This window comes from Lissotriton helveticus, chromosome 6, assembly GCF_964261635.1.
Source record: "Lissotriton helveticus chromosome 6, aLisHel1.1, whole genome shotgun sequence".
Taxonomy (NCBI): domain Eukaryota; kingdom Metazoa; phylum Chordata; class Amphibia; order Caudata; family Salamandridae; genus Lissotriton; species Lissotriton helveticus.
Window position 1 is genome coordinate 1988168318 of NC_136067.1, and position 27289 is coordinate 1988195606.

The window sequence follows — 27289 nt, forward strand, 5'->3', positions numbered from 1 at the left end:
ATTGTGTGGGTTTCCCTTGATGGCGGTAAAGCAGTAGTGAGAGCCGCTTGTACAAAGGAATGTTAGGACGGCGGAAGGAGGGGAATGAACTATTGAGACACAAGCTAGATGAAGAGCCGCCATCTTAGGGTCAGGTAACGCGCTGCTGGTTGAGTGAGGGGAAACTGCTGTGTTTATCTAGATTAATTTTAAGAAATCGTACAGCGGGGGGACCGTACCTGCTTGTAGATCCTAGTAGGTAATCGCAGATGATTTGCAGCTGAATTGGTGTAAGAATGCCTACCACTCACTTTGGCTGCCATCTTAGGATCAGGCGACTATTTGTAAACGTTTGTCGCAGGCTAAGAACATTGATCAAGTCAAGAAGAGATTTTCTTGCATTGTCAAAAGAAAATGCCAGTAGAAAACGTATAAAACGGGAGCTCAAGGAGTGCAATCCTGTTGTTTATTCGGTACCTTCAGAGCAGGGTTAATTGAGGTCTCTCTTCATTCGCCATTTTGAAGCTTCGCATTTCTTTGTCCGGTGGCAGTGTGGCAGGGATTTAGCTTGAATCAGCACCCTTCATCATGCTATGATAATCCCTTTGCAGTGGTGCTCCACACATCGGAGTTATTGAGGAATCGGGGCCCCAGAGCTCCTGCGGCAGCTCGAGTGGCCTCACCAGGGGGGAGACCCGGGCGTCACCCCTTCCAGGACCGGATGGTGTCTTCTTGCAGAGGTGGGAGCCTGGGCAGCGCACACAAGGACAGTAGATTCACTCCTCCTTGAGTTGGTGGAGTCGCCGATCATCAAGTCGGAGGGCTCGGTGTTGCTGAGGAGCGAGGATTCAGAGTCAGAGGGCTCGGCACTGCTGAAGAGCAGAGAGGCAGTCGAGGTAGGGGTCCTCGGAACACAGTAGTTTGTTCAAGCAGGTAGGTCACAAGAAAATAGTACATCCGGACTGAAGTGGTGAAAGATGTAGGTTAGTTTGTTTGGGGGTGGATGTTCGGGTAAATATTGGGGTATCTTCCAATTTGGAGTTCCTAAACCCGGGAGCTCCCGAGAGGTGCCCCTCACCCGGCGGTCATCTTTTATTATTTATAATGTTGCCTATGGTTTTTGAAGGTGTGTTTGATGTCCAGGGTGTTGTGAGTTGCAGCTGCCAGAGAGATTGTGTATTTGGACTGGAGTTGATGAGGTTCTTTAAAGAACAAGGGCCAAATGTATCAAATTACCAAGCAGAGTAACATGACAACTTGCTGAACTGCAAGACAGAGCAGGAATGCACCATATCTACTAAGAAAATTCACTCTTGCTCTCTCCCTGCACCGAAACATTGAGTGCTGTCAAGCACCAACACATGTACCCTTGAGCCAAAGTGCAAGGGCGTCTGCATTAAAGGCAGGATTGGTTTTTGTGCACAATAGAACACCTTCCTGCACAAAAACAATCCAAGGAGGAATTAACAAGGAGAAATAAAGATATTTCTCCTTGTTACACTTCTTTGGGGAAGGTGTACCATTTTGACGCAAATAAATCTTGGATTGTGTCAAAATCCATGGGTGGCTGCATGGGAATGGCCATGCTCCACCCATGGAATACCTTAAAGCAGAGTAAAGCCAGGCAGTGATTTGTGCTGCCATGCACTACTATTGATTTACTAAACCAGGCACAGTCACAAAAGATGAATCTTTGCGGCTTAGTAAATCTCACTTAAGCCCTAGAGTGGCAGAAAAGCAATGCACAGGCTTAGTAAATCTAGCCCCAAACGCGTTGGTATGTCTGAAATGAAAATAGGTAAGCAATGGCTGCACACTTAGCACGTTTAGCAGGTGATGCAGTTCCAATGGAGCTGACTAAGTCCAAGGTGTTTGTGGAATAGTCCGGTTGGGATGATAATTGAAAAGACATCAAAAGCTGCAGCTTGCTTACTGATTGGCCTCTTCACTCAACATTGTGTGTAATGAGCCTTGCAGTGCTTCACCTAAGGCTTAAAAAGGGGTCCACGAATCCCAATATAGGGGCCAGGATACCTCCATAGAGGGGCATTTGGGTCAATGCATGTAGCTACACACAAGTCACAAGACATTTCAACGTCAGTTGCTTTCATCACATGGTCATGTCTCAGTAACAAATTGGTATGGATGTAAATCACCTTTCATTAAGCAGGCTGTGCAGATCCCGTATGCTGTGCACAACAAACATTCATCACTGAGTCACGTATACCACAACAAGAGCATATGGTACAATATGGAACAACTTCAAAAACACGATAACCATAACAAGATAGATGAGCACAGAGAGATCCTGGGTGTTTAGAAGGTCAGCATCCCAAACACCTCACAGTCCAGACATGGGGGGTGAGACCATGGCCTCGTTTACAAAAGCCATTGTTAACAGTCAACATTTTTGCATATGTGTATTCTAAGAGACCCCCCTCCACGTGATTGAAGGGGGAGATTTCAGGTACCCAGTGTGCCTCACATGATGGAGCATCTGGTTCATTTAGCCATGTCAGGACTAAGGGTGGGCGTAGTTCGCGAAGTAGCGCTACGCGAAGCTAGGCGAAGTGCACTTCGCACTACGCAAACTTCACGTAGCACTACGCGAGCTGCGTAGTAGCATGTTCGCACTGTGGAAGATACGTTTTCAATGATTGCACAGTGGGGACAAGCATTCGGCACTGTGCAAGCATTGAAAACGGCATCTTGCACAGTGCGAGCTGTAGTTTTCTGCTGCTCGAGTAGATTATTACTCGAGCGGCAGCTTTCTCAACGCGAACAGGTAGTTTCTCATTGAGAGCGGTCGCGAGCATGCGCAACCACTCACAATGAGAAACCTGACCTCCTCGCGTTGAGAATCTCGCCGGGATGTCATTTTGCTTGCTCGCGGTTGCAAACATGACGTTCAGGACCGCGAACAAGCAAAAATTGACCGCTGCACTACGATACGCTGCACTACGCATGTTCGCACTGTGCTACGTGCAGCTCGCATAGTGCGAAGTTGCGAAAACTTCGCAAACTCCGTGAGCGTAGCGTAGTGCTTCGCCCAGGGTTAGTCAGGACCACCTTCATAGGTTGTGTCGCTGTACCAGGATGCGATTAAATGCTACCACGAGGCAATACATCAGGCGCGAACTGCCTACCTCACTAAAGAGATTAAGTCTAGCAAAAATCCTGTATAAAAGCATTTTTAAAACACTCAAAGAATTCAAAACCAGGAAAGATCCTTCCACTCCGTCGATCACATCTGAATAGCAATGTGATGATCCGGCCACTTTCTTCGTTCAGAAAGTTGAGGCCCTCTATAAATCCTTTGCTATCGGCTCTATGGACCCTGCAGTCACATCAGATCCTTGGCCCACCATTACCCTGGCAGCCATCCCTCCTATATCCCAGAACAAATGTCTTACTCTAAGTTAAAAGGTCAAATCAGGTTCCCCTATAGAGATGCGCTACCTGTTTTAATGACACCTTTACGTCAGATCATAAATGCCTCCTTCACCACGGCAGTGGTGCCTCTGTCATGTGAACAGGCAATGGTGGTTCCCTTGCTGATAAAAAAGTCACTGAACGCAATCCAACTGGAAATTTTTTGACCCATATCTATCCTGCCCTGGGTCGCAAAAATTGCTGAGGCCCATACTAAAAACATCTCTAAAGCTATCTGAACCACATTGATGCCTTAGACAGCTCCCAGAATGTTTTCCGCCCGGGTCATAGTACCGAGCCCGCGCTTTTAGCAGTGAGTGAACATCTACGGACCATCCTGAATGAGGGACAAACTGCGCTCTCATTTTGCTCGACCTCAGTGCCGCGTTCGACACAGTCTCCTATCAGATCCTCCTGCGTCGCCTAGAGGAGGAATGGGTGGTAGGTCAAGCCCTGTAGTTGTTTTGTTCTTTTCTATCTGACAGATCATTCTAGGTCTTGGCCCCATTCCTCTCACACACTCATGTCATCAAGCAGGGGGCTCCTCAGGGCTCGGCATTAAGCCTTGTCTTATTTCATCTCAATGTTCAACCCCTGCCGGTAGGGGCAAGGGATTATGGCTTGACCATGGTCTTGTACGCCAATGATACTTAGATGGTGGTGGCCCTCTCTGATGACCATACTCGGGGTGCCGTGCTTTTTCTGGTGGCTTAGTGGTGGTCGCTCACTGGATGACAACCAACTGCCTTTAACTAAATGCCAACAAGTCAGAAGTGGAAGTGCTGCTGGTGAGGAGATATGGGGCTGTGGAGAAAGCATTGGTGGCCGGCTCTCTGGTTAGTGCCACCACCCCTAAGCAGGTAGTAAAAAATCTAGGGTTCTGGTTCAACTCTATTCTTGTGTTTCAGGAGCATACCAAGAAGATCCCTGGCACTTGCTTTGGTGTTCTCCGGGGCTTGAGGCCCATGTTGGGCTTCTTTGATCCACCTACCCACCAGTTGATATTCCAGGTGTCTATTTTGTCTTGTGTAAACTACGCTAATTCACTTATGTTGGGCTCCAATAAGGCACAAGTTACTCGCCTTTTGTGTGTCCAGGCTGCAGCTGCCCGAATCCTGTTGAGGCTCCACAGAACTTGTTTTGCAATGGTGCGTCATCCCTAACTATTTCAGTTGGCATGGGCAACTGATAAAGTAAATTACTTTTTCACAGTTGCAGTGTGTATGTTTTATTTGCCGCCAAGGTTTCACAGTTTCTTCTGTTGTGTGTTTCGTGTGTGGACATACAGAGCATGTCCTGCAAGGATGGTATCCTTGTACAGGCGGTAGATCCGATAGGGTTTCTTGCCGCTTGAAAGTTTACACTCTAGGTCTAGTGTAAACTAGACAGTCATGTAAATTGGAACTTCTTTTGAAAGAAAACAAGGGTAACTGGACCGTTGCTTTTCCTACATTTAGAATGTGCCATTGTTAGCATATGCTTTTCTGAATCCTCATTGATAGAGTACTGTAGGTGTTCACACAGGTTTGTCTGGTCATAGGTGGTATTGTTACAGGGAGCTCTACCAGTGCTTCAGGGTTGTTATAAGAAGCACATTTCTTAAACTGCTGAGTCAGTCTTTTTGGATAGTTTCTCTCCTGTAGATTTTGAGACAGGATGAAGGCATGGTGTTCATAACTTTCTTCCGAAGAGCAATTCCTACGAATCCGAAGGAAAAGACCGAATGGTTAGTTCATGCATAGGGACTTAAAGTGAAAACTTTTGAAAGTCAGAAGAGAATTTCTTGACATGGGTTTAGTATAGAGTTTACTGCCTGAGCACATAGATCCAGGAAGGGCAAGTTGTCCTTACTGTACTCCACCGTGAAGTTAAGAAATTCATTTCTTGTGTTTAACCAGGTGTGGAAAGTATTGATGTGTCGCCATCACCCAACAAGACAACAAAAATAGCATTAATATATTGTTTCCATAAAGTTATCTGTGCATGGAAAGGGTTATCAGCAGTCAGTATGTGCTGTTGTTCAAAAAGGTGACCTTACAGGTTAGCTGGACATGGGGTGAAAACGCTCCCCATTGATGTTCCCGACATTCTTTGGTACATTTTGTTTCTTCAAATTTGAAGAAATTCTCAGTCGTAGCTAACCTGGCACACTCCATGATGAAGTGGACAGGTGTTATAGTCTCCATTTGTATATTGTCCAGTAGTGGTCTTATGGAGTCCAAGGTCTCATGTTGGGGGATGCATGTGTACAATGAGTCGACGGCAAAAGAGGCAAGGAAATCAGTTGAAACACCAAATTTTATCTTGGGAAGCAATCCTAGCATGTCCTTTGCAACCTGAAGCTACGTGGGCATTTCTTTAACCAATGGTCTCAAAAAATGGATAATGGTTCCAACAGAGAGTTTATTCCCGAGATATTGGGCCTCCCTGGTGATGGCATTTGTGCTTTATGGATCTTCGGTAAAGCATAAAAATAAGGCATCACCGGGAGTGGAGTTACGAGAAAACTAGACTCTTGTGCAGTCACCCAGCCTTCAATCTTGGCTTCTTCTATGAGTTTGCCAATTTCCCTGCTTTGTCTGTCCGTTGGATCAATTTCTAGATAAAACTGGATATCTGTGAGTTGTCTAAGGCATTCGGTGCGATAGTCAGAGGTACTCATTATGCCTATCGCACCGCCCTTGTCAACTGGTTTGATCATTATTGATGCATTCTTTGTGAGCTTCTCAAGTGCTTTCTTCTCCTTCTGTGGAAGGTTCTGGTATTGGCGATTTGATGTTGTATTAATCATTGAGATTTCATGTTTAACTGCTTTCTCGAAAGTCAGTACTTGATCTGGAACCAAGTGACTTGGTGAGATAAAGCTAGACCTAGATTTGAGTCCACTGTTGGAGTCTTCAGTTTCATAGGAAGTGCTGTCTCCATCTTTATCTTTAAAGAAGAAGTGGAGGAGAATATTTCTAAAGAATTGAGCCAGCTCACACTGAATGAGGAATGGATCCCCATTATTAGTAGGGATGAATCCTAGTCCTCTATTGAGTACAGTTTGTTCATCACAAGTCAATATATGATCATTCACATTGACCACTAGGTTATCCTTTCTGTGCTGGTCGCTGGTTGTTGTTGTAGGCCTATCTGTGCACTGCACATGCCCTGAGGAGATGGAGGTGTACTCCAATGTACCTGCGCCTACTGTCCTCTACTCCGTACGCAGGATCGTCCTCGGCACTGGCCTAAAAAAGGCTGATTTGGGTAGAATTGAGGTTGTGGGTTGTACGGTAACATTTGTGGATGGAATGGCATGTTCTGAAAATTTCGTGGGGCTGGTGGCCAACACTGGGGCTGTTGTTGACCTCTTGGTGTATTCCTCCATTGTCGTCTGTTGCTACGACCTTGACCCCTGCTTTGTTGTCCACTTTGCTGAGTCTGAGTCACAAGACCCGCCATCTGAGCCAGAGGAGCAGTAATTGGATCCATATCGCATCCGAGCCAGAGGAGGAGTAAGTGGAGCCATATCGTCTTACCTTCTTTGTTCTATTCCTGTGGCACATAATTCTCAGTTGTGTATGGATATACCCTTTCAAAAGTGAAACGATCCATGTCATTCATAAATTTCTAAATCTTTGTCAGGAGGACACCAAGCAATAATTATTAAATATATTTTTTTAGTTGCTAGTCAATTTTAATGCCACTTTAATACCTTTGTTGGCTCTGCAAACACCTCACCCCACATCATTTTTTACATGCTTCAGAGATCTTAGGAGATCAGACTAACTGCTCCTCTTAAAAATATCCATGAGCTCCTCCCTCATAGTGAGGGGGTTGCATCCCTTGGTTGCACTTGGAATTGCAACTAAGAAGAGATTGCAGCTAACGAAGCATGTCACCTCAGTGGTTGATGGGATTCTGTCCTCTTAAATAGGACTAATTCCATGTTTGAACACTATATTCATGTCAGTGTAATTTTTACTTTCAAAAGGCTCCTTGTAGTAGTATTACAGACCCGCAGTTTTTATATGTATATGATTGTATTGAAGTGGGCATTGTGTCCGCGCAGGTCTTTAAACTTTTCCCTGAGACCCTCTATTAATCAATCAATCAATCAATCAAAAAATTTATATAGCGCGCTACTCACCCGGAGGGTCTCAAGGCGCTTGGGGGAGGGGGGGTCTGCTACTGCTCGAACAGCCAGGTCTTGAGTTGCTTCCTGAAGGAGAGGTGGTCTTGGGTCTGGTGTGTTGTTGTATTCAGTGAACTGCCAATTGTAAGCAGAGCCCAAGTCATTTTGTGAGCTTTTCTTAAAGTTCTTCTTCAATGTGTGTTCAGGCTGTGAGTTATGAGTATTGCGAGTCATTCAGGAGTGCATAAAGAACCATATATATATCTTTTGGTAGCATACAGCATGCAATTGGGACAATCTTTTGCAGCGCAACTAATTCAATCTACTACTAACAGTTAAGCCAGCACAGAAAAGTTACTAGTAGATATAAGTATATATATTTATACTCACCAACTTTATTAACTCTCTGATCACCCGAGTTTGCTGTGGTAGCACCTAGTAGGGAAACACAAGACTGAACTAATACTGACAAGATCAACATTGCTTCTTAAGCAAAGAAATTACAATATTAAGACAAATATGAGAGAAGCAAATTCCACTGTTATTACAGGCAAAAGAGCTGTAAGGAATCAAAGAAAGGATCTGAGGGAGGGTAAATTAGTTTAAGAGAACGGGTAGGTTGGGAAGGGGCAGTGAGAAGCAGTAATTCTGTGCTTTGTGTTTACGGATGTGTAGAAGCCCCAATCCGGTTTTTCATTAGAAGTGACACTGCAGTCGCTGTCTCTCTTTACTCTTATTCCCCTTTCCCCCTCTTTACTGCGAGTTGATTTACATCGGCTAAGATGTAGTTGGGGAGTTGGGATAAGTTCTTCTGATCCTGTGGGAGCAAGGTTCAGGTACTCAGCTTTGACACTCTGCTCTTCATGATCTCATATTCATCGCAGGGCATGTAGCCAGGTCACTATAGGGAGTCCCATCCAGCAAGGGATGTTTTACGTGTCAGTAATAACAAAATTTGAAGGATCCAGCTCATATCTAGAGCAGGACACACATAAATGAATTCCTTCCATACTATCCCTATCATACACCCAGGTCTGATTGCACATTCACCTTACTTCAATACATTGAGCCACAACTATCTTGGGACCCTGTATGCTTTGTTAGGACCAGTTTACATGTCCCAGTTAGACCTGTGGCATTCCCCCACCACTGTTTACTGAGGCCAGTCAGCAGCCCATGAATTAGGATCCCTACCTATACAGGCAGGACATGGTCTCGAAATGTCCTACTTGGAGTTACAGTTGTCAAAAAGGTCTAGAGTAATAAGAGTACACACTGAGCATGCTTCAATTCTACATGCAAATAAAGGATGGTTCATGATACAAAACCTTGGGAAAGGAATACACACATCTAAAAACTAAGACAATGTGTCACATACAAAAGAAAGAGACAGGGAATTGCATTTGGTGACATTTGGGTCAATGCATGTAGCTACACACGAGTCACAAGACATTTCAACGTCAATTACTTTCATCACATGATCATGTCTTAGTAACAAATTGGTATGGCTGTAAATCACCTTCATTAAGCAGGCTATGCAGATCCCGTCTGCTGTGCATAACAAACATTCATCACTGAGTCAAGTATACCACAACAAAAGAATATTTTACAATATTGTACAACTTCAAAAACACGATAACCATAACAAGATAGATGAGCATAGAGAGATCCTGGGTGTTTAGAAGGTCAGCATCCCACATTCCTCACAGTCCAGACATGGGGGATGAGACCATGGCCTCTTGTACAAATGCTGTTGTTAACAGTCAACATTTTTGCATATGTGTATTCTAAGAGACACCCCTCAACGTGATCAAAGGGGGAGATTTCAGTTACCCATTCTGCCTCACATGACAGAGCATCTGTTTCATCTAGCCATGTCAGGACCACCTTGAGAGGTCGTGTTGTTGTACCAGGATGCGATTAAATGCTACCACAAGGCCATACATCAGGCGCGAACTGCCTACCTCACTAAAGAGATTAAGTCTAGCAAAAATCCTGTGTAAAGAATTTTTAAAACACTCAATGAATTCAAAACCAGGAAAGATCCTTCCACTCTGTCAATCACATCTGAATAGCAATGTGAAGATCCGGAAACCTTCTTTTTTCAGAAAGTTGAAGCCATCTATAAATCCTTTGTTATCGGCTCTAAGGACCCTGTAGTCACATCAGATCCTCAGCCAACCATTACCCTGGCAGCCATCCCTCCTAACTCACATGACAAATTTCTTACTATGAGTTAGAAGGTCAAATCAGGTTCCACTATAGATCATATGAGGCCTGCCCAAGGCAGAGATGCACTACCTGTTTTAATGACACCTTTACGTCAGATCATAAATGCCTCCCTCACAACGGCGGTGTTGGCCCTGTCATGGAAACAGGCAAGGGTGGTTCCCTTGCTAAAAAAACGTCACTGAACCCAATCAAACCGGAAAATTTTTGACCCATATCTCTCCTGCCCTGGGTCACAATAATTTCTGAGGCCGATACGAAAAACATTGTCTCAGGCTATCTGAACGACAATGATGCCTTAGACCGCTCCCAGAATCTTGTACGCCCGGGCCATACTACCGTGACCACGCTTATAGCTGTGAGTGAACATCTACGGTTCCTCCTGGATAAGGTACAAACTGCGGCTCTCATCCTGCTCGACCTCACCACCACGTTTGACACGTCTCCTATCAGATCCTCCTGCGCAGCGTAGAGGAGGCATGGGTGGTAGGTCCAGCCCTTGAGTGCGTTTGTTCTTTTCTATCTGACAGATCATTACAGGTCTCGCGCCCCCATTCCTCTCACATTCTCATGTCATCAAGCAGGGGGTTCCTCAGGGCTTGGCATTAAGCCCTGTCCTGTTTAATCTATATGTTCAACCCCTGGCGGTGGGGGCAAGGGATTATGGCCTGACAATGGTCTCATACGCCAATAATACTTAGATGGTGGTGGCCCTCTCTGATGACCACACTCAGGGTGCCATGCATTATTGGGGCGGCTTAGCGGCGGTCTCTCACTGGATGACAACAAACTAACCTTCAACTTAATACCAAGAAGTCAGAAGTGCTGTAGGTGAGGAGAAAGAAGGGGCTCTGGAGCAAGCATTGGTGGCAGGCCCTCTGGGTAGTGCCACCACCCCTAAGCCGGTAGTAAAAAATTTAGGGGTCTGGTTCAACTCTAATCTTTGGTTTCAGGAGCATACCAAGAAGATTGCTGGCACTTGCTTTGGTCTCCTCCGTGGCTTGAATCCCATGTTGGGCTTCTTTGATCCACGTACCCGCCAGTTGATATTCTAGGCGACTATTTTGTCCCGACTAGACTATGATAATTCACTTATGTTGGGCCCAAATAAGGTGGAAGTTACATGCCTTTTGTGTGTCCAGGATGTGTCTGCCCGAGTCCTGTAGAAGCTCCCCAGAACTTGTTCTGCAACGATGCAAGTATTTCAATTGGCATGGGCAACTGATAGGGTAAATTACTTTTTCACTGTTGTAGTTAGTATATTTTATTTGCCACCAAGGTTTCTCAGTACTTATATCTACTTCTGTTGTGTGTTTCGTTTGTGGACATACAGATTATGTACCACAAGGATGGTGTCCTTGTAAAAGCGGTAGATCCCATAGGGTTTGAAGCTGCTTGGAAGTTTCCACTCCAGTTCTAGTGTGTACAAGACGGTCACGTAAATTGGAACTTCTTTTGAAAGAAAACAAGGGTAACTGGACCGTCGCTTTTCCTATATTTAGAATGCGTCATTGTTAGTAAATGCTTTTCAGAATCCTCGTTCATGGGGTACTGTAGGTATTCACACATGTTTATCTGGTCTTAGGTGGGTTTGTTACAGGGAGCTCTACCAGTGCTTTGAAGAGCAATTCCTACGAATCCGAAGGAAATGACCGAATGGTAAGTTTATGCGTAGGGACTTGGGGAGAAAACTTTTGAAAGTCAGTGGAGAATTTCTTTACATGGGTTTAATATAGAGTTCACTGCCTAAGCCCATAGAGAACAAAAAAATCCCAAAATCCAGGAAAGGCAAATTGTCTTTACTGTACTCCACGGTCAAGTTAAGAAATTCATTTCTTGTGTTTAGCCAGGTGTGAAAAGTACTGATGGTGTTTGCATCACCCTACCAGAAAACAAATTTATCAATATAATGTTTCCATAAAATAATCTGTACATGGAAAGGGTTGTCAGTTGTCAGTATGTGCTGTTGTTCAAAAGGTTGAACATACAGGTCAGTTAGACAAGTGGTGAAAATGCTCCCCATTGATGTTCCCGATGTTTGTAGGTACTTTTTTTTTCTTCAAATTAGAAGAAATTTTCAGTCATAGCTAGCCTGGCACGCTCCATGATGAAGTGGGCAGGAATAATAATCTCCATTTGTCTGTTGTCCAGTAGTGATCTTATGGCATCCAAGGTCTCATGTTGGGGGATGCATGTATACAGTAATTTGACGTCAATTGTGCTTCATGGATCTTCGGTAAAGCATAAAAATAGGGCATAACCGGGTGTGGAGTTACGAGTAAACTAGCCTCTTGTCCAGTCACCCAGCCTTCAATCTTGGCTTCTTCTATGAGTATGCCAATTTCCCTGCTTTGTCTGTCTGTTGGACCAATTTCTAGTTGTTGCTAAAACTGGATATCTGTGAGTCGTCTAAGGAACTCGGTGCGACAGTCAGAGGTAGGAGGAGCGGAGGAGCGGAGGTGCAGAGTAACGGACGCTAGCCGCTGTGGTGTCTGAGAAAAGAAAGCCCGCGGTTTCGGCTGAATTTCGGCTGAATTTTCGAATTACTGACGGCACCCCCGCGGAGGTTAAGGCGCGCGCGGCGATTAGGCAGAGGCCGAGGCTGAGGCTGAGGCAGTTGGACTGGCAGCGGTCGGACGGGACTGGACGGGACCTGGTGGGGAGTCAGAGCCGGGACCCGAGCCGAGCCGGAGCCTATGCCTGTGCCTGTGCAGCCCCCCATGCTGGGAAAAGTGAAGGCATCGGGCGCTGTGAGCTGGTGCAAGTTGGAGCAGGTGTAAGGTTAAAGGAGGCTGACAGAGTTTTACACCAAGGAGAAGGCAGAGGCGGCCCGGAGACTCTGAGGTAAAGGCTTAAAAAGCCCGGTAAAATTGGCAAGCACAGCGCTAGTGCTCCCCCTCCATGGCTGTGGTGGATTGCGCTGGATTGTTGGGCGGATTTTGTGACTTGCAGTGGGGCGAAGGGCGCACAGCTGACTTATAAGTCACAAGCCGCCAGTAAAGTTCACTTTCGGTCCTCGAGGACGTGTGGAAGAGTGAGCACGGCTGCGATGAGAGAGGGGCAAGCCGTCTGGAGCTGAGCGGAGGGTGTGAGGCTGGAGGAGCAAAGTGATGCCCGAGCGAACCCCGAGTGCAGCAGGACTTGCCGGAGTTGATGTGGCGGTCGTGGCTTAGACAAAGTGGCTTTTGTAGGCTCTAAGTGTGTCTCAACTGTGGTAGGAGTGTGAGGAGTACGTGGAACTATTGGAGCTGGTGGAGCTACTTGAGACACCGGCGTGACTGACCACATAGGCACAGGAACAGGTGAATCCTATTGAAAAATATAGTCGCAGCAGGAATAAACAAAAACAAACAAAAACAAAAGATTAAAGTCACGGTGGGAATGGTTGGATTTTGAAGGTAGTAGGAGTTGCTGAAGGTTAGGTGTGCCAGGCCTGTCTGTATATCTCCATTCTCCTATCTCCTATCCTCCATTTCCCAGACCTTAATGACTTAAAAGCATTAAGAGCAAGCTATCTCTTATGCAATGGTAATGCCAGATAGGGTTTTACGCTCACAATCAAAAGGGAATCCAGCAGTGAACCAGGGAAGTAGTAAGTTGAGAGATAAAAGCTCCTTGAAGCCACAGAAAACCATTCGCCGTTGGAGAAACGGTGAGCATCTTGCACTTATTAAGTCCTATCCATCGGTGCTGACAATGTTCTCAAAAGGGATAAGAAGTTCGAAGCGCAGAAAAGGCTCAATAGACGAGGAGAATGTGGAGAGGTCAGGTGAAGAACTAATGGACACGCAAGTAGCATCCGGGATTAGAGTTGAGTGCAAAACTATACAATCAGAGGTGCTTTACCCTGCCATAATCATATGTCAGAACAATGGAGGTGATTCTGGAGCGGTACTTTCCCCAAGGAAAGTGGATTTATGTCAAACAGAAAGGGAGGGTAATACCACGGAAATGGAAACCGAAGCTGCTGTGTTGTGGGTGGAGGAAGATGGTAACCCCCGGGAGATGATCACCGAAAAAAAGGAGGTTATTTTATTATCCCCACTAGCAGATTTGGTAACCCTTATGGACAATACAAAAATGACTCAGAGATCGGCGTTGAGCTGTCTGCCCATAACAGGAACTGATCCTTTGCCTAGGACGGACTGGCGGTTGGGAACCAGCCTTAACTCCGGGCAGTCTAAACCGGAGGATCTTACATTACCGGATATTGCTGTTCAAATAGAAAAGAACGCAGAACGAATGAAGCAGTTGAAAAAAACGGGGATTCCGGAGACGGATTTAGTATTGTCTCCGGATATTCATGTGCTCCCGCCTTTAATAGGAGCTCAAACACATATGCCAGCCATGTACAGTAGTACACCTACCAATCTATCTTTGGCTGGTGATTTATTAGATCTTTCAGTTGAAAAGATATTGGGAGTTTCATCGGCGGAGGACAAATGTGCAGTAAACTCTTTGAACTCTCTGAATATGAGTGAACATGTTTGATCAGGGGGGTTCTTAGAATTCTTTTTGAAATTAGAGAAAATCATGTCCGCAATTCTGTCTCTGTTAGAGAAAAAGTACTTTAAACTGTGATCATATACTGGAAGTCCTTTCACCTATACTGATAGGGGTTCAAGATCTTACACAGTGTAAACAAGCCCCACTAATCCCCGAAAAGGCTCCTCCAGTATCCAGTCAAGTTGATCAAGTATATATTGGGGTACATAATATTGGTATAAATTTAGTGGTGGGGGGTCTAAAAGAGCCTATTGATAGTTCCGAAAGAGGCTCCCCTGAAAGGAAGCTAAGTTCGGATTTACCTTATTCTAATCTTAAGGAATGTGACAAGGTTCCTACTTCTGGGGAAAAGTTAAAGATAGAGATTTCCTCAGCTTTAAAACCAGTACATCTTTTCCCAATTTTTAATAAAATCGCTTCAAAAGATCTAAGTCCATATCCATATGAAGATTTATGCAATCCCTCAGTTAGTCTACCTGTGGGGGAGGCCTCTTCCGCGAGGAAAGAAAATAATAAAAGTGGCCGTAGGGGGAAGAAAAGGAAGATGAAGAACCATCGGTTACCAAAACATAAACAGAAAAAACTGCGGTTCAATCCTGAAAATGAAATAGGAACTAGTTACACATCCCCCTCCATTGGAAAATATACAAGGTCCGTGGTGCAACCCATATTGGAGGAGAGACAAAGTTATGGGCAGGAAAATGATCCTCAATATAATAGTTCAACTATGGAACTGAATGCCCCTTTGTCTCAAGAGGGTAAGGAAGCTAGTGATCAAATTATTGGCTTATGCAGTGACCTTGGTCCAGGGAGAGAGTTGGTCAAATCAAACAGTCCCGTAATAGACCTTAGTTGTGCCTCAGGAGGTGTATTCCGACACCCCAGTGGGCCTGTTCTCCCCTCATCGAGTGTAGTATCTGGTCAGGACACGGGTGTGGGTTCGAGAATAAAGTCGGTAGATAACAATAGTGGGGGTAAGCCAAAATGTATTTTACCTACGGATCAATTAGGCATGAACATAACTAGGAACACTGATATAGGTGCCAGGCAAGCGAACAAGGTTTTAATTTTTAGTTCTCTTTTCGAGGCTGAACCAATGTTACTGAATAGAAGTGCCCTCCTTAGACTTATCTCTGAAATAGAGGATTTGGGGTTAATCACCACTAAAGGTATTGAATTGGTGTATTTAGATTGGAGGAGCTCCCCCCCTTGTACTATAGCCACTTTTTCCTCAGGTATCGTGTCAGCCCTTGTTTTAGCAAATATTGATAGTTTTAGGAAAAGAGGAATAGACATCTTACCAAGTGTTGTCCCGTATAAAACTCTGATTAAAAAATCTGGAGCACGTTATCAGGTGCAAGGGAGGAGGTGTACTGCGTACATGGATGAAAATGCACATGTAAAGTTTGAAGACATTGAAATAATGGTAGGAAGTAAAACAGGAGTAAGAGAAATTAGGCTCCCAACACCCGAGGTTCAGGAGGCACCCAGTGCTGATGGGGATGATGAGGTGACAAAATGGAGCTGGGTTGCTGGTACCTTGAATGGGGTAAAAACATTAAGTATAAAGTCCGTGGAATGGGGGTAGCCAAGTGGGGAAAATTATATCATGGAACGTGGCGGGGCTAGGAAAATCTTGTCATAAGCTCAAATTATTGGTTGATATAAACCCCATGATCATCTGTCTTCAAGAGACATGGTCTACGGAAGAGTTCCAGCTAAAGAATTTGTATGTGTTTTGCAGTTTAGCAAAAAAATCCACAAAAGGGCACGCAAGTGGTGGCTTGGCTATTTTACTTAGTTGCAATATAGCATGGGACCCCGTGATATACAAACAACCCTCAAATTGTTGTATTTGTGCAAAACTGAAATTAGGAAATGATAACTTAGGGCATGTAAAGTTTCTCTTTTTGGTAAATGTGTACATCCCCCCAGGGAGGGCATCTAATTCTTTGGTTGACTCCATCTGCAGTTTTGCGCAAAGTTTGTGCACCTCGGAAGAAAATGCATGTATATTGATGGTAGGGGATTTTAACGCTAAAATAAATAATAGTGCTGCTATGGTCTACGCTAATACGGATTTGGAGGAGGTGTGGGCTATTTCTGAACCTGTATTTCCGGCCCAGTTAACATCTGATAAACGAGGCCTTTCTCTCTTGCAAAACCTTAGGAATCTTGATTTAATATTTTTAAATGGCAGATTTCCTGAGGATTCACCTGCATCTTATACCTTCAATGGAACCTACAGTCAGACCCTTATTGATTATATGGCAGTTTCTATTCAACTGTTCAGTGTGTGTACACAGTTTAAGGTTCTCCCCTCTACAATGAGTGACCATAATATCTTAGTGGTACAGATGGTTATTAACACCGAGAAGCCCGAACTCTGGAATCAGAGGAAGGAAAATGTCACCTATTCCCGAAACAATGGGCGAACTTACTGGTCATACAAGGCACTTCCGAACTTCCAGAGGGTGTTTAAGAATATCGCATTTAGGCCTAGTCTGGAGACTCCGATTGTGAGGTATGAGAGAGTTTTGGCAGCAATTAGAAATTTGGGAAGAAATAAAAAAGATACGAGAACCTCCCCTATAGTATTAATATCATGGGAAATTAAAAAACTGAATAAGGAGATTAACGAGTTGATTAGACTCCAATTTAAAGCCCCTAGTTTAAATAATCAGAGAGAGATTCATAGACTAAAACAGGCACGGAACAGAAAGAAAGTATCAGATCGGAGGAAAGTTGAAGATGAAAAATGGGTAACCCTTCGTGAAGTGTCATTATCTGGGGATACCAGAAAGTACTGGGCATTGATAGCGAAGTTTTGTGATGGTAGAGAAAAATCTCAACCCATTTTAATTTCCGAATCTGAATGGTCTAGTTATATCTCCCAACTGTATGCTCCTAATCAATTAGCAGATCAGTTTGAGGGGGCTCTTACAAACTCGGAATCGGGGGTTGACGTAGGAGAACCAACAGAATTGGAAATTGTAGATTATATTAAGGGGTCAAGATACTCTGGGGCAATGGGACCAGATCATTTTCCAGTAGCCATAATAAAACAGGACTGTGAAGATTGGGCAAAATGTTTATACCCGTTGTTTGCTCATTGTTATGACACTGGTAAAATCCCGTATTCCTGGAGGGGAAGTATTTTGGTTCCATTATATAAGAAGGGCCCAAGAAATTCCCCGTCTAGTTACAGACAAATTTCTCTTTTAGATGCAACGGGGAAACTGTTTGCAAAGAGTATTCTTGGCCACTTGCAAGAGTGGGCATTTGGAAATAATCATATACCTCTGGAACAAACAGGATTCCGCAAGAATAGTGGCACTCTGGATAATATTTCTGTTTTACAAACTTTAATTGAAAAATATCCGGTGGGCAGAGGGATCCCGTTGTACACCGCCTTTATAGATTTCTCCACAGCGTTCGATAGGGTCGATAGGGGGACGCTCTGGAGGAAATTGGTGACAATGGGGATCCCAGGGAATCTTTTAAGACTAATAATTGCACTGCATTCCTCTACGTGGACACAAGTTTTATTGGGGGGATCCCAAGGCCTATGTAGAAAAATATGTACTTACAATGGGCTATAGCAGGGGTGCCTTTTGGCACCTTTACTCTTTTCTATTTATATCAATGATCTGCCGAGTAGTGTGGGACGGAGTAAAGGTGATCCTCCCCAATTAGGTCCTCTTAAATTAAGTTGTTTGTTGTATGCAGATGATGCAATAATAATGGATTTAACGCCAATTGGGCTGCAAGGAAGATTGAGAGAGCTAGTTAAGTACACAGAGGAGCATTTTTTTAAAATAAACATTTTAAAGAGTAAAGTTATGATTTTTAGCTATCAAGGGTGTAAGGTGAGAAAAAATTTGAGTTGGTTTTTGGAAAAGGAAAAACTTGAAGTTGTGAAATGTTATGCATATTTAGGAAAAATCTTCTCAAATAAGTGTTCTGCTGGCAGACATATGGACCATTGTAAAGGGAAAGCAACTTCACAAGCGTCTGCAATTAATCGCCTGTATATGCATTGTGGGAAAATACATTTTTCCCACATCATTTCGGTGTATAAAATAAAAATACCGCCGACGTTGAATTATGCTAGTGAAACAGTAGATGAGTGTGAATGGGCCAAATTGGAGAAAGTGAAAGGAAAGATCTGGCGCCAAATATGTAATTTGAACTATGCTGCGCCAATTGCGGCACTTAGGCTCATATTTGGTCTTCTGTCAACATATGTGTTATCAATGGCTGCCTCTCTAAGATGGTGCAATGCTTTGATTAATGGCCCGATAACTTATTGAGGGCAGCACGGCACAGGGAAATATTTATAGATATGATGGGGAAAAGCACTATTTTTAGAAATTATATAAAGGCTTTAAGTATGTTCGGTCTAGATAAGGAAGGAGCAGCAGCTTTATGTAAAACCTTGTTAAAGCAGATAATTAAGAAGTCAATTTATGTGGTCTCTCGTGAAAGAGATCTGATACTATGTTCATTGAATGGGAGGATGGACTGCATTGTAGGGAGCTCTATTGTCAAAAACCCCCAGCCATATGTTCTCTGGAACCTGGAACACGGTGTTCGTAGGGTTATTCTGCTGCTAAGAATGAATTTATTACCCCTAAGAATTGTAACAGGTGCCTGGGAGGGTATTCCCAAAAATGAAAGATATTGTCATTTGTGTAATTGCGTAGTACAAGATCTGAATCATGTTTTGATTGTGTGTCCCGCACTCCACTCAATACGACGAAGATATTTAAGGATTGCCTTTTAAAAGTATAACATCTCAACAGCCGAACAGGCCCGTAATTGTCTTCTGTCCCCTCCGTCTGAACTGATGTGTGTTAAAATCTTTTGGTTCTTTAAAGAATGTTTAAATATTTATTAGGATTGAAATATTTTAAGTGAGTTGAAAGTTTGAAATAGTTAAATGGTAACTCATCTATATTACTGCTATATCTGTTAATTGAAATTGCACTGAGCACTTGCACTTTTTGTGTGATTTGTAAATAGTTGTTTTTAATAGTCTGGGGTTAAAATGTTTGTATAGCTGCTAGGGGAGAGTTGGTAATAACTCCTCCAAATTTTGCACAGAGCATTTGCACTTTTCTATGTCAATATAGTGCTTTTCCCCTTTTCCTAAATTCGGATTATATCTGGCATTGTTTCTTCTGTGTACATTTTTAAAATCAGGTACTCTTGACGGCCTATAGTGTGTTTTAATGGAAAGTTGTTTATTTAAGTGACTCGAGTAATAATAATTTCTCGATGTTAATTCAAATATACTGTTGCTAGGGGAGGGAGGGAGGCATTTGCCCGACAAGATTGCACAATGCACTTGCACTTTTTGTAGGGGAGATTTTGGTAGGCACCCCTTCGGAAATTGCCTAGAGCACCTGCACTTTGTATGATGGGGTAGTACTTTTTCCTTTTCCCTCTCCCTTAGACCCAATTATGATGGTAATTAACTCTTCTGTGTACTCTTTTTAAAATAGGTTCTCCTGACAGTCCATATTTTGTTTTAATTGAAAAAAGATATTTTTTATTGATATGACATAGCCCACTGTATAGTCTAATCTACTGTAGGAAAATTTCCTCTTTTTATTTGTAGTTTTTTTAGTATAAAATTGTACTTGTATTCTTACTTCGCATTTCTGTATGTAAGGAATGATGTTTTATTTATGTACTTTATGTGGAATTCTTCTGAATTCTAAATCATAATAAATACTAATTGAATTGAATTCTATTCATTATGCCTATCGCACCGCCCTTGTCAGCTGGTTTGATCATTATTGATGCATTCTTTGTGAGCTTCTCAAGTGCTTTCTTCTCCTTCTGTAGAAGGTTCTGGTATTGACGATTTGATGTTGTATTAATCATTGAGATTTCATGTTTAACTGCTTTCTCGAAAGTCAGTACTTGACCTGGAACCAAGTGAGTTGGTGCCATAAAGCTAGACCTAGATTTGAGTCCACTGTTGGTGTCTTCAGTGTCATAGGAAGTGCTGTATCCATCTTTATCTTTAAAGAAGAAGTGGAGGTGAATCATTCTAAAGAATTTAGCCAGCTCACACTGAATGATGAATGGGTCCCCATTATTAGTAGGGACAAATCCAAGTCCTTAATTGAGTACCGTTTGTTCATCACAAGTCAATATCTGATCATTCACATTGACTACTAGGTTATCCTTTCTGTGCTTGTCCCTGGTTGTTGTTGTAGGCCTATCTTTGCACTGTGCATGCCCTGAGGGGATGGAGGTGGACTCCAATGTACCTACACCTGCTGTCCTCTCCTCTATACGCAAGACCGTCCTCGGCAGTGGCCTAAAAAAGGCTGATTTGGCTTGAATTGAGGCTGTAGGTTGTACGGTAACATTTGTGGATGGAATGGCATGTTCTGAAAATTTCATGGGGCTGGTGGCCAACACTGGGGCTGTTGTTGACCTCTTGGTGTATTCCTCCATTGTCATCTGTTGCTACGACCTTGAGTCACAAGCCAGCCATCTGAGCCAGAGGAGGAGTAACTGGAGCCATATCGCATCTGAGCCAGAGGAGGAGTAATTGGAGCAATATTGTCTAACCTTCTTTGTTGTATTCCTGTGGCACATAATTCTCAGTTGTGTATGGATATACCCTTTCAAAAGTGAAACGATCCATGTATTTCATAAATTTCTAAATCTTTGTCAGGAGGACACCAAGCAATAATTATTAAATATATTTTTTTAGTTGCTAGTCAATTTTAATGCACTTTAATACCTTTGTTGGCACTGCAAACACCTCACCCGACAACATTCATTTTTTACATGCTTCAGAGATCTTAGGAGATCAGACTAACTGTTCTTCTTGAAAATATCCGTGGGCTCCTCCATCATAGTGAGGGGGTCGCAGCCCTTGGTTTCACTCGGAATTGCAACTAAGAGGAGATCGCAGATAATCAAACATGACACCTCAATGGTTGATGGGATTCTGTCCTCTTAAATAGGACTAATTCCATGTTTGCACAATATATTCATGTCAGTGTAATTTTTGCTTTCAAAAGGATCCTTGTAGGAGTATTACAGACCTGCGGATTTCACATGTATATGATTGTATTGAAGTGGGGATTGTGTCCGCGCAGGTCTTTAAACTTATCCCTGAGACCCTCTATTACCTGGTGTGTTGTTGCATTCAGTGAACGGCCAATTGTAAGCAGAGCCAAAGTGATTTTGTGAGCTTTTCTTAAAGTTCTTCTTCAACGTGTGTTCAGGCTGTGAATTATGAGTATTACGAGTCATTCAGGAGTGCATAAAGAACCCTATATAGAGACTATCCTTTGGGAGCATACAGCATGCATTTTGGACAATCTTTTGCAGCGCAAGTAATTCAATCTACTACTAACAGTTAAGCCAGCACAGGAAAGTTACTAGTAGATATAAGTATATATATTTATACTTACCAACTTTATTAACTCTCTGATCACCCGAGTTTGCTGTGGCAGCACCTAGTAGGGAAACACAAGACTGAACTAATACTGACAAGATCAACATTGCTTCTTAAGCAAAGAAATTACATTAATAAGACAAATATGAGAGAAGCAAATTCCACTGTTATTACAGGCAAAAGAGCTGTAAGGAATCAAACAAAGGATCTGAGGGAGGGAACATTAGTTTAGGAGAACGGGTAGGTTGGGAAGGGGCAGTGAGAAGTAGTAATTCTGTGCTTTGTGTTTACAGATGTGTAGAAGCCCCAGTCAGGTTTTTCATTAGAAGTGACACTGCAGTGGCTGTCTCACTTTACTCCTATTCCTCTTTCCCCCTCTTTACTGCGAGTTGATTTACATCGGCTGCGATGTAGTTGGGGAGTTGGGAAAAGTTCTTCTGATCCTGTGAGAGCAAGGTTCAGGTACTCAGCTTTGACACTCTGCTATTAATGATCTCATATTAATCGCAGGGCATGTAGCCAGGTCACTATAGGGAGTCCCAACCAGCAAGGGATGTGTTACGCGTCAGTAATACCAAAATTTGAAGGATCCAGATTTATCTAGAGCAGGACACAGACAAATGAATTCCTTCCATACTATCCCTATCATTCAGTCAGGTCCGCTTGAACATACACTTTACTTCAATGCATTGGGCCACAACTATCTTGGGACCCCGTTTGCTTTGTTAGGACCTGTTTACATGTCCAAGTTAGACCTGTGGCATTCCCCCACCACTGTTTACTGAGGCCAGTCAGCAGGGCATGAATTAGGATCCCTACCTGTACAGGCAGGACATGGTCTCGAAATGTCCTACTTGGAGTTACAGTTGTCAAAAAGGTCTAGAGTAATAAGAGAACACACTGAGCATGCTTCAATTCTACATGCACATAAAGGATGGTTCATGATCTAAAACATTTGGAAAGGAATACACTCATCTAAAAACTAACACAATGTATCACATACAAAAGAAAGAGACAGGGAATTGCATTTGGTGGCATTTTGGGTTAATGCATGTAGCTACACACGAGTCACAAGACAATTCAACATCAGTTACTTTCATCACATGATCATGTGTTAGTAACAAATTGGTATGGATGTAAATCACCTTCATTAAGCAGGCTATGCAGATCCTGTCTGCTGTGCATAACAAACATTCATCACTGAGTCAAGTATACCACAACAAGAGTACATGGTACAATATTGTACAACTTCAAAAACACGATAGCCATAACAAGATAGATGAGCAAGGAGAGATCCTGGGTGTTTAGAAGGTCAGCATCCCGCATACCTCACAGTCCAGACATGGGGGATGAGACCATGGCCTCTTGTATAAAAGCTGTTGTTAACAGGCAACATTTTTGCATATGTGTATTCTAAGAGACACCCCTCAGCGTGATCAAAGGGGTGATTTCAGTAACCCGTTCTGCCTCACATGACAGATAATCTGCTTCATCTAGCCATGTCAGGACTACCTTGATAGGTCGTGTCGATGTACCAGGATGCGATTAAATGGTACCATAAGGCCATACATCAGGCGCGAATGGCCTACCTCACTAAAGAGATTATGTCTAGCAAAAATACTGTGTAAAGCATTTTTAAAACACTCAATGAATTCAAAACCAGGAAAGATCCTTCCACTCCGTCAATCACATCTGAATAGCAATGTGAAGATCCAGAAACCTTCTTTTTTCAGAAAGTTGAAGCCATCTATAAATCCTTTGCTATCGGCTCTATGGACCCTGCAGTCACATCAGAGCCTCAGCCCACCATTACCCTGGCAGCCATCCCTCCTAACTCACATGACAAATTTCTTACTATGAGTTAGAAGGTCAAATCAGGTTCCCCTATAGATCCTATGACGCCTGCCCGATGCAGAGATGCGCTACCTGTTTTAAGGACACCTTTGCGTCAGATCATAAATACCTCCTTCACCACGGCGATGTTGGCCCTGTCATTAAAACAGGCAAGGGTGGTTCCCTTGCTGAAAAAACGTCACTGAACCCAATCAAACCGGAACATTTTCGACCCATATCTCTCCTGCCCTGGGTCACAATAATTTCTGAGGCCGATACTAAAAACATTCTCTCAGGCTATCTGAACAACAATGATGCCTTAGACCGCTCCTAGAATGTTGTCCGCCCGGGTCATACTACCGAGACCACACTTATAGCAGTGAGTGAACATCTACGGTTCATCCTGGATAAGGTACAAACTGTGGCTCTCATACTGCCGACCTCAGCGCCGAGTTTGACACGTCTCCCATCAGATCCTCCTTGTTAGGGGTGTTCCCATCGCAACTGGTCTGCCCACGTAATCCTGAGGTGCATTGGCTCGCTAAGTTTCTAGTTGACGATTGTTAAAATGTAAACAACACTGTACTTTGTTCTTAACTGGAAACTAGAGCCAATTCTGTTCTTTGTGCAATGTAATTGATGATTTGCCTCAGCCAATGCATGTTTGTTTGCTGCTTGGTGACTTGATGACAGTATTGCAGCGTGTGATGGTGAAGAGATTGAGACACGCGCAGCTTCATGCGGATGAAGGCTATAAAAAGAATCCTTGTTAACGGCTCTGCGCTTCGTCTGTTGTTGATGTGACGAGGAGCGCTTCAGTTTCTGAGCCGTCCGGTATCTTGAAACCGAGTAAACCCTTTCACTTCTCTTAATCGAGCGAGACTATTAAGCAGTCCGCGATCGAAAAACCTGTCACCCTGTTTTAAATGCTATTCCCGTAAATAATCTTTGATTTGACAAGAAGAAGTGCTTGAGGACTTCATGAGGTGAAATGCGCGCAGACGACAGAGGCTGCATTCCTTACGCGACTTTTCATTTGATCAGAACTTCCCTTCACACTCGACCCGAGTTCATCTTGTGAAAAGGCCATAAGATTGATGAGCATTTAAACCAATGTAAATATCTTTCTGAGACTGTGCAGGAGTTTATTAAGCGATCGAACTGATTTGAATTGCTAGACAGATTTAAATCTTGGAAAAGGATTATTGACTGAAAACAAACAAGACATGGTAAAACCAAAAGGTTTATTCTGTCCTGGCTATTTAGTAAATACTTAAGGAAGATATATGACTCAAATGTTTTAAGGTTTGAAATGTAAGATGAGTTAACTAGGTGTTAAAATCAAACCTAATAATGAGCAAGTAATTTAAGGAGTAGGTTGCAGTTTGTTTCTTTCTGCTTTCTTTAAAATTACAGACCCCCATTTGAGTAGATGAAGACTGGGACCTTCAGGTATGAATAAATGCATGGGTTAAGAGTTGCATTAATCTAATCAGATTAACCTACTAACTTTCAAGTTATTTAAGTGTTCTATTGAATTATTTAAACTTTATTTTAAGGAGTCAGTAAAGTTAATCAGCTACGTTTGACTCAAGACCCAGAAAAGTGTGAACAAAGGCCGTTAATTCAAATGGTCAGTATTTTAAAGTGCTAAGAACATTTAGTTAAAGGATTGTTAAAAGAAATAGAATTGGTAATTAATTTATTGTACAACAGGAATACTTGAGTCCAGTTTGCGCAAGAATAACCAACGGCCTGGAACACTTCAAGAGAGACAACGGCAGGAAGCAAATTGTTTTGTTGTTAATTTCTCTCTCCACTTGCCCTTTCCGTTGGGGACTAGTTAACATAGTCAGAGTTTCTTTCCTGATTGTGTTGGTTGATCTTTGGGGGAGCCGGGAGTTTGCGTCTTCAAGAGGAAACGTCTGAAGTGACCTTCGTTACAACTCAACACTCCTGCGCCATGTAGAGGCGGCATGGGTGGTAGGTCCAGCCCTGGAGTGGTTTTGTTCTTTTCTATCTGATAGATCATTACAGGTTTTGCCCCCCATTCCTCTCACATTCTCAGGTTCCTCAGGGCTTGGCATTAAGCCCTGTCCTGTTTAATCTATATGTTCAACCCCTGGCGGTGGGGGCAAGGGATTATGGCTTGACAATGGTCTCGTACGCCGATGATACTTAGATGGTGATGGCCCTCTCTGATGACCACACTCGGGGCACCGTGCATTTTTGGGGCGGCTTAGCGGCGGTCTCTCACTGGATGACAACAAACTAACCTTCAACTTAATGCCAACAAGTCAGAAGTGCTGCAGGTGAGGAGAGATAAGGGGCTCTGGAGCAAGCATTGGTGGCCGGCTCTCTGGGTAGTGCCACCACCCCTAAGCCGGTAGTAAAAAATTTAGGGGTCTGGTTCAACTCTAATCTTTGGTTTCAGGAGCATACCAAGAAGATTGCTGGCACTTGCTTTGGTCTCCTCTGTGGTTTGAGACCCATGTTGGGCTTCTTTGATCCACTTACCCCGCCAGTTGATATTCCAGGTGACTATTTTGTCTCGGCTAGACTATGATAATTCACTTATGTTGGGCCCTAATAAGGTGGAAGTTACACGCCTTTTGTGTGTCCAGGACGCAGCTGCCCGAGTCCTGTATAAGCTCCCCAGAACTTGTTCTGCAACGATGCATCATTCCTAAGTATTTCAATTGGCATGGGCAACTGATAAGGTAAAATACTTTTTCACTGTTGCAGTTAGTATATTTTATTTGCCACCAAGGTTTCTCAGTACTCATATCTACTTCTGTTGTATGTTTCGTTTGTGGACATACAGATCATGTACCACAAGGATGGTGTCCTTCTACAAGCGGTAGATCCCATGGGGTTTGAAGCCGCTTGGAAGTTTCCACTCTAGGTCTAGTGTGTACTAGACAGTCACGTAAATTGGAACTTCTTTTGAAAGAAAACAACGGTAACTGGACCGTCACTTTTCCTATATTTAGAATGCGCCATTGTTAGTAAATGCTTTTCAGAATCCTCGTTGATAGGGTACTGTAGGTGTTCACACAGGTTTATCTGGTCATAGGTGGTTTTGTTAAATGGAGCTCTACCAGTGCTTCACGGTTGTTATATACAGCCCATTTCTTAAACTGCTGCGTCAGTCTTTTTGGATATTGTCTCTCCTGTAGTTTTTGAGACAGGATGCTGGCATGGTGTTCGTAACTTTCTTTTGAAGAGAAATTCCTACGAATCCGAAGGAAATGACCGAATGATAAGTTTATGCGTAGGGACTTGGGGTGAAAACTTTTGAAAGTCAGTAGAGAATTTCTTTACATGGGTTTAGTATAGAGTTCACTGCCTAAGCCAATAGACAATGAAAAAATCCCCAAATCCAGGAAAGGCAAATTGTCTTTACTGTCCTCCACCGTCAAGTTAAGAAATTCATTTCTTGTGTTTAGCTAGGTGTGGAAAGTACTGATGGTGTTGGCATCACCCTAACAGAAAACAAATATATCAATATAATGTTTCCATAAAATAATCTGTACATGGAAAGGGTTGTCAGCTGTCAGTATGTGCTGTTGCTCAAAAGGTTGAACATACAGGTCAGTTAGACCAGTGGTGAAAATGCTCCCCATATTGAGAATTATCTGCAACCAGCGGTCACTCTTCAGATGCGGGGGGTGAAGGCGCTGTCAGCGGAGCTAAGCTGGCGGTTGGGGGTGTAGAGGCTGATACGGCTGTTAAGGTACTCTGGTCCAGTGTTATGTGTG